This window comes from Saccoglossus kowalevskii, chromosome 20, assembly GCF_978046115.1.
Source record: "Saccoglossus kowalevskii chromosome 20, keSacKowa6.1, whole genome shotgun sequence".
Classification (NCBI taxonomy): Eukaryota; Metazoa; Hemichordata; class Enteropneusta; family Harrimaniidae; genus Saccoglossus; species Saccoglossus kowalevskii.
Window position 1 is genome coordinate 19,833,016 of NC_140660.1, and position 9,973 is coordinate 19,842,988.

The following is a 9,973-nucleotide window of genomic DNA, read 5'->3' on the forward strand; positions in this document are numbered from 1 at the left end:
TTCTAGGAAAGAAACCCAATTCGTGTCTTTAATACAGCATAACGACGGTACATCATCCGAGAAGGACAATGCCCCTGGCTCTGGTCAACGCCAGCCTGAGGCGAGGGCAAGTAGAAAGACCATTTTCCACATCAAAAATTTGAGTGGTGCTGATTGGAGAGGCTCAAAGGGTGGTCTGCGTAGAGCGGACAACACAGCCGACAAGTCCCAGTTGGGTGATTCCCTTGTAGGGGTCTCAGCATCTGGAAAGCAGTAAATAGTCCCTAATAATAGGACAATCAGCTAGTCTTGTTCCTGTATGTTCTCAATGGTGGGGGACAAGGCCGACCTGTAGCTAAGGTGGACGAAGGAGCCTGCTATCTGGCCAATAGAGGGATGGTATGGATCAATCTTCCTTCCGCTACACCAATCAGTGTATGCTCGCAGCTTAGAAATGTAGGCCGCATTGGTGGAATCCCTGTTCGCCCTGGCCAGGACGTTGGCAGCCCACTCAGATAAAGCTTTCATATGTGCAGGTCTACTGAGAGCCTCTATGCATGTAAGTGATACCCACTGGGCTAGTTTGTAGTATGCTGTCGAAGTTTTCTCTGGGGCTCGGTGAACTAGTGGGAAGGGAGGGAAGGCGTACACAACTAAGTGGGTCCATGGAGTTAGCAAAGCGACCCTGGCCCAGGAGTCGGCAGGAGTGTTATGTTTGTCGGGAGCTTGGTGTTCTTGGGAGCAGTAAACCAGTCTAACTGGACCGTCCCACAGCCAAAACAGTCTGGAGGCTACCCACTGGGGAATCAGCCACTCCATGTTCTGGAGACGGAGCCGTCCTAAAAGGGCGTCTGCCATACTGTCGCTAACCCCTGCAAGGTGGTGTGCGATTAGCTCCACATTGTATTCCAGGCACCAAAGGAAGATTTGCTTCGTTAGGACTGACAAATATGGGTAACACGTCCACCCTCCTTCTTGAAGGAGACCATCGCTGCATTGCCTGTGCGGAGCAGGACTCTGTGATCTCGAACTACGGGTAGAAAGCATGGTAGTGCTAAGTACACTGCTTTCAGTTCGAGCCGGTTGATATGGTCATCCCGAAACTAATGCGGGGGTCATATCCTTGGGCTTGTTCGTCCAATAGATGCGCTCCCCAACCTTGGGAGGTGGCATCTGTTACCACAGTCATACCTGTGGAGAGTGGGACCACCAGGGCAGGGCTTCCTTCACTTGGTCGGAGATCAAAACCCACCTATCGAGTTCCCATAGGAGAGCTCGGCGTTATAACAAGCGTTATATCGGGTGGCTGCATGGTGTGGCCTGGGAAACGTCCTTTTGAACTGAGGTCATCATTCCGATGATTCACATTAGTTCTTGAAGGGACACTGAGGGAACGCTGACTAGGTATTGGGATAGGCTGCTTAGCGCTAAGCAATACGCTTGAAATAGCTAAGCCAAGCTTACCTCTGTGTCAAAACTCCATGCCCAGGGACACCAACTGTGCATTGGGTTGAGATGGGAATTGTAGATTTACTAACGAGCCCAACCGAATGACGGGCACCCGAAATTTGAATACTTGGGCCAGCTGGGCAATTCGAAGGAGATGGCAACTTGCTGGGTGTATCGGTATGTGCAGGTAGGCCCCGCTTAAGTCTTGTGGGGCAAGCCAGTCGAAACAGTGGATGGAGAGAAGAACCCGAATGGCATCTCCATGTGGATCCGATTGAGGAGCCTGGAACTGGATGCACTTGTAGATTTGGTACTACAAACACATTTGGGTAGAAGCCTGGACTTAGTTCCGGCTGATCTACCCTGTGTATGGCGCCTTTTCCCAGCAAACTGCTACTTTCTGCCTGATTGCAGGAGTCCCCTGGTGGTGCCCAATAGGGGAGACACTGACAGGGGAGATGGAGATTTCAGTGGTATCCCATAACAGGATGTCACCACCTGGAAAGATCCAGGGATCGGTCACTCACTGTCTCCAAACTGGACTACACCTGCGCAATCTTTGTACGACAGGGATATGTGGCCATGGTTCGGCAGTTGTGAGGGGGGTGCTCTCTTATCCCATGAGGTGAGTTCCCCAAGGCCTGAAGTAGTCACTCAGTTGTGACCTGGCCACTCGCCGAACACATGCCTGTCCTCCCAATTGCAGAGGTAAGCGTCAAAACATGCTTCCTCCGCTGCTGGGGTAGACGATCGCCTGAGGAGGGTAAGGAGTCACCACCTGGCTCCTTCCTCCCTGGGGGTGCGCCACTACTCTTCCCTCCCGTGGAAGGGTATGAGCGCTTGCCTCCTGGCTGACTCTGGCTAGCGGACGACATCCCAGAGCGTTGTGTATTCTGTGCTTGGGGTGCCCTTCGCTTACCCCTGGCAGGGCCAACTGGCTAGCGGATTCGATCTGAAATTTCTGGTTCTGGTTGTACCCACCAATTCATGAAAGAAGAGGGTCGAATATGTCCAGTCTGCGTCACTGAGGTGGGGGATGTACCCCTGACTCAGCTTTCCGGCAAAACACACGCGTCTACGGCTGTGTCTCATTGCGCAGTAGTGGCCCCGGCCAAGAGAGCTAGGTGACACTAGGGGATGTCGCACTTAGATGTGCGGTGGCCCACCAGTAAATGTGTCGCCTGGTCTAGGACATGAGCGAACTGTGTCTCTTTTCACTTTAAATATGTGAGAGAGAGCGTGTTCGACTGTGCGTCTCATGACAGGGTCGGTTCCTTCTGGGGACGCCCGTGGGTCGGTAAGAAGGGAGTCAAAACCCACAGTGGACACAAGGATAAATTCGTTACCGTTGTACCATTACCACACGACAAACCTTGGCTGGCTGAAAGTAGGGGGGTCAAGGTGTGCCCTGCCCTGAAAGCCCTGCCCCAAGATCGAAGACTTGGCTGCCAGCACCCCATTGGCATTCAGTGCCCGAGGCTCCAGAGGAGGCCCGGTGCAATTAGCCTGAGCCTCGGCCTCACCCAAAATAGTGGGAGAGCCGCAGATGGGAATAGGGGTTCCCTGGAAGAGACGTGTTTGAATGCAAACATGCTTTCGTGTTTCTTCCTGCTTGCCCACCGGGGCCCACAATGAAGACAGCTTGCTCCGACTGCGACTGATCTACCCGGTCCTGATCTACCCGGTCTGCCAGGGACGCAATTGTCCCGACAATCCTTCAACCAAAGCCCTCAACTCTGAGGCAAACCCGACACCATGTGAGAAATAATCTACAAAGGGACCAGTGGGCCCCCTAGGAGGAAAAAACCTCAAGGGGCACAGCCTTGCTGTAGCCGTTAAAATCGGGTAAACCACCGCCTGAAAACACAGACTGTGAGGATGCCCTCCGATCAGTGGGGGGGGGGGGTCGAAAAAATATTGGTACTTCCACTGTCGGGCCTCCTCCTCGACGTCCCGGTACGCGAAGCACCGGTAGCTGAGTGTGAGGACTTTCCACTCATGCCAAACACACAACTCACTTTAACCAATTTTTACTGGACGTGGTCAGTCTCAGCGATTTTGATGGCTCTGAAAAAATATCTCAGGCCTCAGAACTCCAGTGAAAAACACACGCCTTCAAGGCAAAGACCCCGAACCTTGCACACAGTCAGGGCAAAAAGCAGCAGTGATTCATGGAGCTGTCATAACATCTATTCATTTCTAAATACGTAGATCAAGCATAAAATGAAGATGACATGCATGAGGGAAGCGAATGTGATGTAACGCAAGTAACAAGTGATTAAGTTTTATTGCTTTGTTGTGAAAAATGCTACACACAAAGGGGAAAACGACACAAGGGTAAAAATGACTTATCCTACTAGCTACAATGCCGCCCAGCGGCAACAACCCAGACAGGAAAAAAGCAAGCGATCCAGGCAGAGCCCCGCTAGATTTCATCTCCAATCGAGGCGGGGAAGAAATCAGAGTGATTAGCCTGCCGTATTGGCGCCACCATATGGCCTCGGCCACGTGGGTTCGTGGCGTAAGGAAAAAGAATCTTAGGGTCATGGGGCTTCCCCTGACTTAAATTCTATCTCTCCGTCATTGGCCGATTAATGCCTACTGTTCAAAATAGTCATTTTGACTGACTGGAGTCTATGGTGGGTAATTGAACGTAGTGAATTGAACAATGCCAAATGACATGCTATTAGAAAACATTCTAATTAGGCAGAAGTATTTTGCTCATTGTTTGACCTTCTTTTTGTAGTCCTTTTTAGTGCATTTCTAAACAGTCTGACAATGCTTGAAATCAAGTCAACTGATCTTTGATAAACCCTGGGAGTTTAGACTTTGCTGGCTACCAGAAACAATAAAAACATTGATCGAAAACTCTCAAAAAATTAATGTACTTTGGGATAGTTGTTGAGACTCTCCTGAACAGTGTAACAAGATTACCCCTGCGTGTGCAACATAGATAATTTGGTTGTTCAGGATTGTAATATAGTTTAGTTTGTGCTGTTTTCTTGACTTTAGCTGTTTTCACAGCAGCTCGTACAGAAATACATGGTACAGTGGTGCACGTCTTAGCAACATAGAACGTTTTGACGTAGCCCTGCCCCTAGAATAAGAAGACAAGGAACAGACAAACAGAAACTATGGTAACTCAACTTTATTTCCCTATATAAGAGTTACTATATAAACAATAATCCCATAGAACTTGGAATTTTTTTTTCAAAACAAATACATCTCATCAAACTACAGATGTGCTGTATTTCCTTTAATTTTTTGAATTCATATATTTTTTTCCCAGCATAATTTGGAGCAACATTTATCACATCTTAATTCATTTTTTTTAATTTCTTTGTTAAGTTTGGACCAAATGCAAACAATTTTACCATTGAATGATAATCTTGATCAAATTTGTTTGACGAAAAACAATTTGAATAGATTTATTTTGTGAACAAAAATATTAAAAAGTTGATTTTTGTGTTCAAAACGATTATGGAACCATACTGGTACATGAATGCCAAAGTGTGATTACAGTAGAAATGTAATTTTAGAATCAAAACTTTCAGGGTACTAGAAAAAAAATGTACCTAATGAATACTCCACAATATTGTTAAATGTTCCGATTACGAGATCATATTAAAAAGGGAACTGACATAATCAGAACACGCAGTACAGGGTGGGAAACAGATAAAATGTGGAAAACAAACATCAACAAAAAAAGACAATTTCAATTGGTTGCCAGAAAACTTAATCCAATATGGCTGTCTGAAATTCAACACCATAACAGTAATATTACTTTTTTAGTTTTTGTTTAATTTTCTGTCTATAAAATCAAATATTTTCACGAATAATTAATGAAGTCATAATGCTTAATAATGTTATTGGAAACAAACACTACTGAATGCGTGTGACCACTATTAACTTATAATCAGAGAATCATATCTGAATCCAATATGGCTGCCAAAAATTCAAAATTTTAAAATCTCAAACACACCAGTCATAAAATAAATCTCCATGATTTTTTTTCCACAAAATTTCGATCAACACATTTCCACAATTAACAATTTTGTCAATTTGATCAAAAATTCACAAAGAAATTTGATAAAAACACATAAAAAAATATGCGAAATATTGCAACATAATTTTGGAAGGGAAAAAAATGCATTCAAATGGATTGAACAATGCGTTTAGGACTGCTAATTTTCACAAACCAGTAACCAGAATTCTGCTAAACACCAATGAAATAATGCTATAGAAATTTTTTAGAAAAATTTTAATAATAGTCCTCAGAAGTGTTGATCTAGCTATTAACATCTTAAAGATGCAATATGGACAAAGACATGTAATATTTAATATATTGTTTTCCTAATACTGTATATTATAAGGTTATTATGAGAATACCTCAAAGTATGCACAAAGACAGTGCAGCTGCAGTATCGACCGACGTGCAGCGGAGGTCGATGCATGCCCAACTGTCTGAACGCAAACTTTGAGATATTCTCGTAATAACCTTATTAATATACATATTTTTCTTCCAAGAATACACTATGGGAATGTCGAAATCCAAAATGGTTAGAATAGAATCAGGGAACTTCTTTGAATTGAATCGGCAGCCATGTTTGTCGTTACAATTAGAGGGAGCTTAATCATTCCATATTTGGAATTCACATTTTCTAATATGGTAGGATGAAAATACCCTGTAAAATACCGCAAATTTACAGGACGCTGTAACTTATGGCGGTGAAAGATGTATAACAAAGCATATTACCGGTACATTAAACAATGTTTTATCAGAACCTGAGGGTGCACTTCTTGTAACACATGTCTGAGTACTCGTTCAATGATGCACTGACATTTTCTAATACACATGTGCACTGGTAGTTTTTGTATGTACATTCACTGCACATGTATAATACTGTGGATTACTTTATTTTCGCTAGAATTAATTTTCGCTGAAAAGGCTTTTTGGGCGTTTTGTATGGAATTTATTTTCACTGATTTTTGATGAGTTTAATTTGAAATATAGGAAAAAAAAAGGATATTCGCTAATTTTTATTTGTACGGAACGGAATCATCCCTTCAGCGAAAATAAATTCCAAGCCAAAAAAATAAAGTATTCCACAGTAGTGGATTTGATTTTTCATCAAACATTTTTAGTTTATGGAAATTCAAAGCCTGATTTGATCTACAGTATGGAGTATTGAACAGCAATAATAAAAAATATGTGTTTTTGTCCATATTGTATCTTTAACTTACATAAGTGATCACTAAAAAAATGATTTACTAAGCATATTGATTCTTGGATTTTGTGAAACAGAAAAGATGCTTGTGGTATTGATGGGGAAAATAAACAATTTTTTTTAAAAAATCACATGAAATTTTTTGAAGTTGCAGCTCCAATCTTGTCTGTAATTTCTTCTATTTCAGTATTCGATAAAAAATTATCTGTTCCAACAAACCTCATTTTGAAATGAAAAAAAAAGTGCTCCCAACAATCCATCCCAATAAGAACCTGTTTCTGGAGAAGGGACTGATTTATATTATAAGTTTCTAGTTTACAGATGGTTTAGTTTAGACTGAAAAAAATATTCGATTTAAACAGACTTAGATGGAGTTAAACTGGTTACAACAGGTTTGAAATGGTTTGAAACTGTTTTAACAGGTTTCCAGATTACACAGCAGGTTTAAACCAGTTTAAACTGGTTTAAACAGGTTTACAGTTTACACACATGTTTAAGGTAGCGAGAAGGGAAATTTTCACTTTTTTCTTGATTTTTCAAAAATTGATAAAACGGTTACTTTAGACCTTGATACATCATCCCAGGTTTACAAAAGATCGAAATTGCGAAATCACGTTGCTCAAATTAGTGTTTTAAAACACTAGCAGAAAAGACTACAACTGCCGTTTCGTGGATATTTGCATAGTGTTTATCTTTGGAAGGAATTAAATGATAACATCTTATCTGTATACTCTGTTGTTGACGATTCTGATATAACGGGGGATAAGCTTGCAGTTGCAAACAATGCGTGTTTATCTAACGTCCATTGTCAGCATTATTGTCAGTCGAGACTTCGTCGGAGAAACATGGTCATACAGTACTCATTTCGCCCAACCTTCCGCTTTTACATCGACCGCTTATCGCTTAATTTCCGACCACGCGGTCTTGTCCGACCGGAAACCGACCGCATTTTAATCGCGTTTTTTTTTCGCTCGCTCGCTCATTGAAAACATTGACCGCTCGCCCAAACACTGAAAACTGACACATGGGTGGTCGAAATGGTGGTTTTGATAGTAAAGTGTGAACATACAACTAGTATTAACTATTATTACATTCTGAACGACAGTTCAAATCTAATAGCTGTATTACACTTGTATCGTGAAAGCAACTGAACTGGGACTTCTTGTTACGTGTTTTGGGTGCTTGTTCTAGATGTAATATTGTTATTTTAATGAGACAGTTACGTGAAAAAAAGCCTAGGTAACTCCTTTTGACAGAGCAGAGAAACGAGGAAATGTTAGTGATTAATTCCAAAAATAACGATATCGAATCCACATCGGTCCACGTCTGGTAAAATTTGACATTCAATTTTTAAAATTAAGTCACGATCATTGAATGAGCTCGGTCTATACCGTATACGTACCGCAAAAGTGCTCCCACAAAAAAATATTTTCGACTAAAAACGGCCACATGCCCTGAAAAAATCGAACAGAGCTTGACATGTATGAATAATTTATTGGGCTTAAATGAAAAACGTGTCAAATTTAGTTATAGCCATAACTATTTGGTGGCCAGTCGATGAACAATTCAAAGTCCTTCAGGGCTGAAAATCATCGACGCTACTCTGGTTTACTTTATTTCACAACTTGCAGAGAAAACTGATTCGCGTGAGCTCTAATGTATCTTAGCCTAGTATTTTCTTTTTGAACTAAGGTCAAATTCCATCAGTTTGTCAAAATATATGTTTTTCAGCGAATAATTTTGAAGCTTGTCTCAGCACAAACAACTATGTGAATCGAGGCCGGTGATTAGATTGTACGACGACCCTTCAATTAGCGTCAAATATGCTTTGTTACAACATCATTGATTGGCTGAGAGTCACCTGATCGGAGCACGAACTGGGTCACAGAACCATATTTGTCCGTATTATCAACAGGACTTTGCAAAATAACCACACCCACATTTTCAATCATTTTTAGCGCGGAAGTTGCCAACAAATGTAAAAAAAATCGTGAATTTCATGGATTCGAATAAAGAAAAAAAAGCGATTGATAAGGATGATTATTAATATTTTCCCCGATGCTCTTCGAATTTTTATTTTTTGTATTTCAAGGCAAGAAATGGCTAGCTGAAGTTGCATCGTCTTCAATGCGGTTGTTTAACCGCGAACAACTCTAGCTCTGTTTTGGGCATGGTTTAGTTTTGCGATGTAAAATAAAATATATATTAAAATAATAATACTTGATTAATTATTTGGGGTTTCAGCCCACAAATTACGGACATGATCTCCATGAATTACGGTCAATGTTTGTCTTCTCTCGGCTGATTGTCACGGTGTTGATCGACGCCGTTCCTAAACTCAGTATGGAGAAACCAACGGGGATCGACATTCCAAACAAACAATCGAAATTATCAACGAAAGACGAGATATTTCGGGGTTTGCGCGGTCGAAAATAACGCGGAAATTGTCCGGTCGAATTCAACAAGCGGTCGCAAAAGCGAGAGAAAAAGGTGATTGGAAAGCGGAAGCGGGCGGGAGGTTGTGCGAAAGGAGTACTGTAACTTTGCACAACTTTCTTTTAGATCGTTTTATTTTCCAAGTCAATATTCTATTTTACTAATACATTTTTTTTTCTAACGCAATGGCGAAGAAAAGAAAGAAAGCGTTGACAGACGAGGCAAAGAAAAATCTGCCACTCAGTGTCGCACTCTGACACAGCAATTTTTTTTTCAAACATCGGCCATTTTGTTTCACCATGAAAACCGTTTTATTAGATGTCTTATCTGAGACACTTGAAGGATTAGCTTGTTTGTAAACTGTCAGCGTGTACAGTGGGACAGTAATGTTTGTCAGAGGATTATCCCTCGTTGTTTGTTTGCATAACAATGGAAAACCCGAACGTTCCTGGAGTACGGACTCAAATGCCAGCAGTTTTCTTCATTTTTCGCGCTCGAGCTTGAAATTATTCATTATCTGACACTCTTTATGAGTTCTATATCAGTGGTTAATATGTTTGGCCATTTTTAGTGTATATTTATAATAATGCAGCAAATCTACAGTGTTTTATTAACCAAAACTGTTTTTCGCGTTTTTCTCGAATTGAAGTTTCGATTGAGTACGACTCATTAGGTCCGCCGCCAAATCAAGTGCGTTCGGACTATGACATTCAAACTCGCAGTTATCGATCAAAAGATAATGATGGTGCGAAATATGTCTGGGTTTTTAAAGAAAATGCTTTGTCACAGAATAATAGTCTGTTAAAGGTGCCAAGTATGAAATAATTTGGGGACAAAAAAACAAACCGGAAATCGGAATAATAGGTCGTTTGATTATCGGA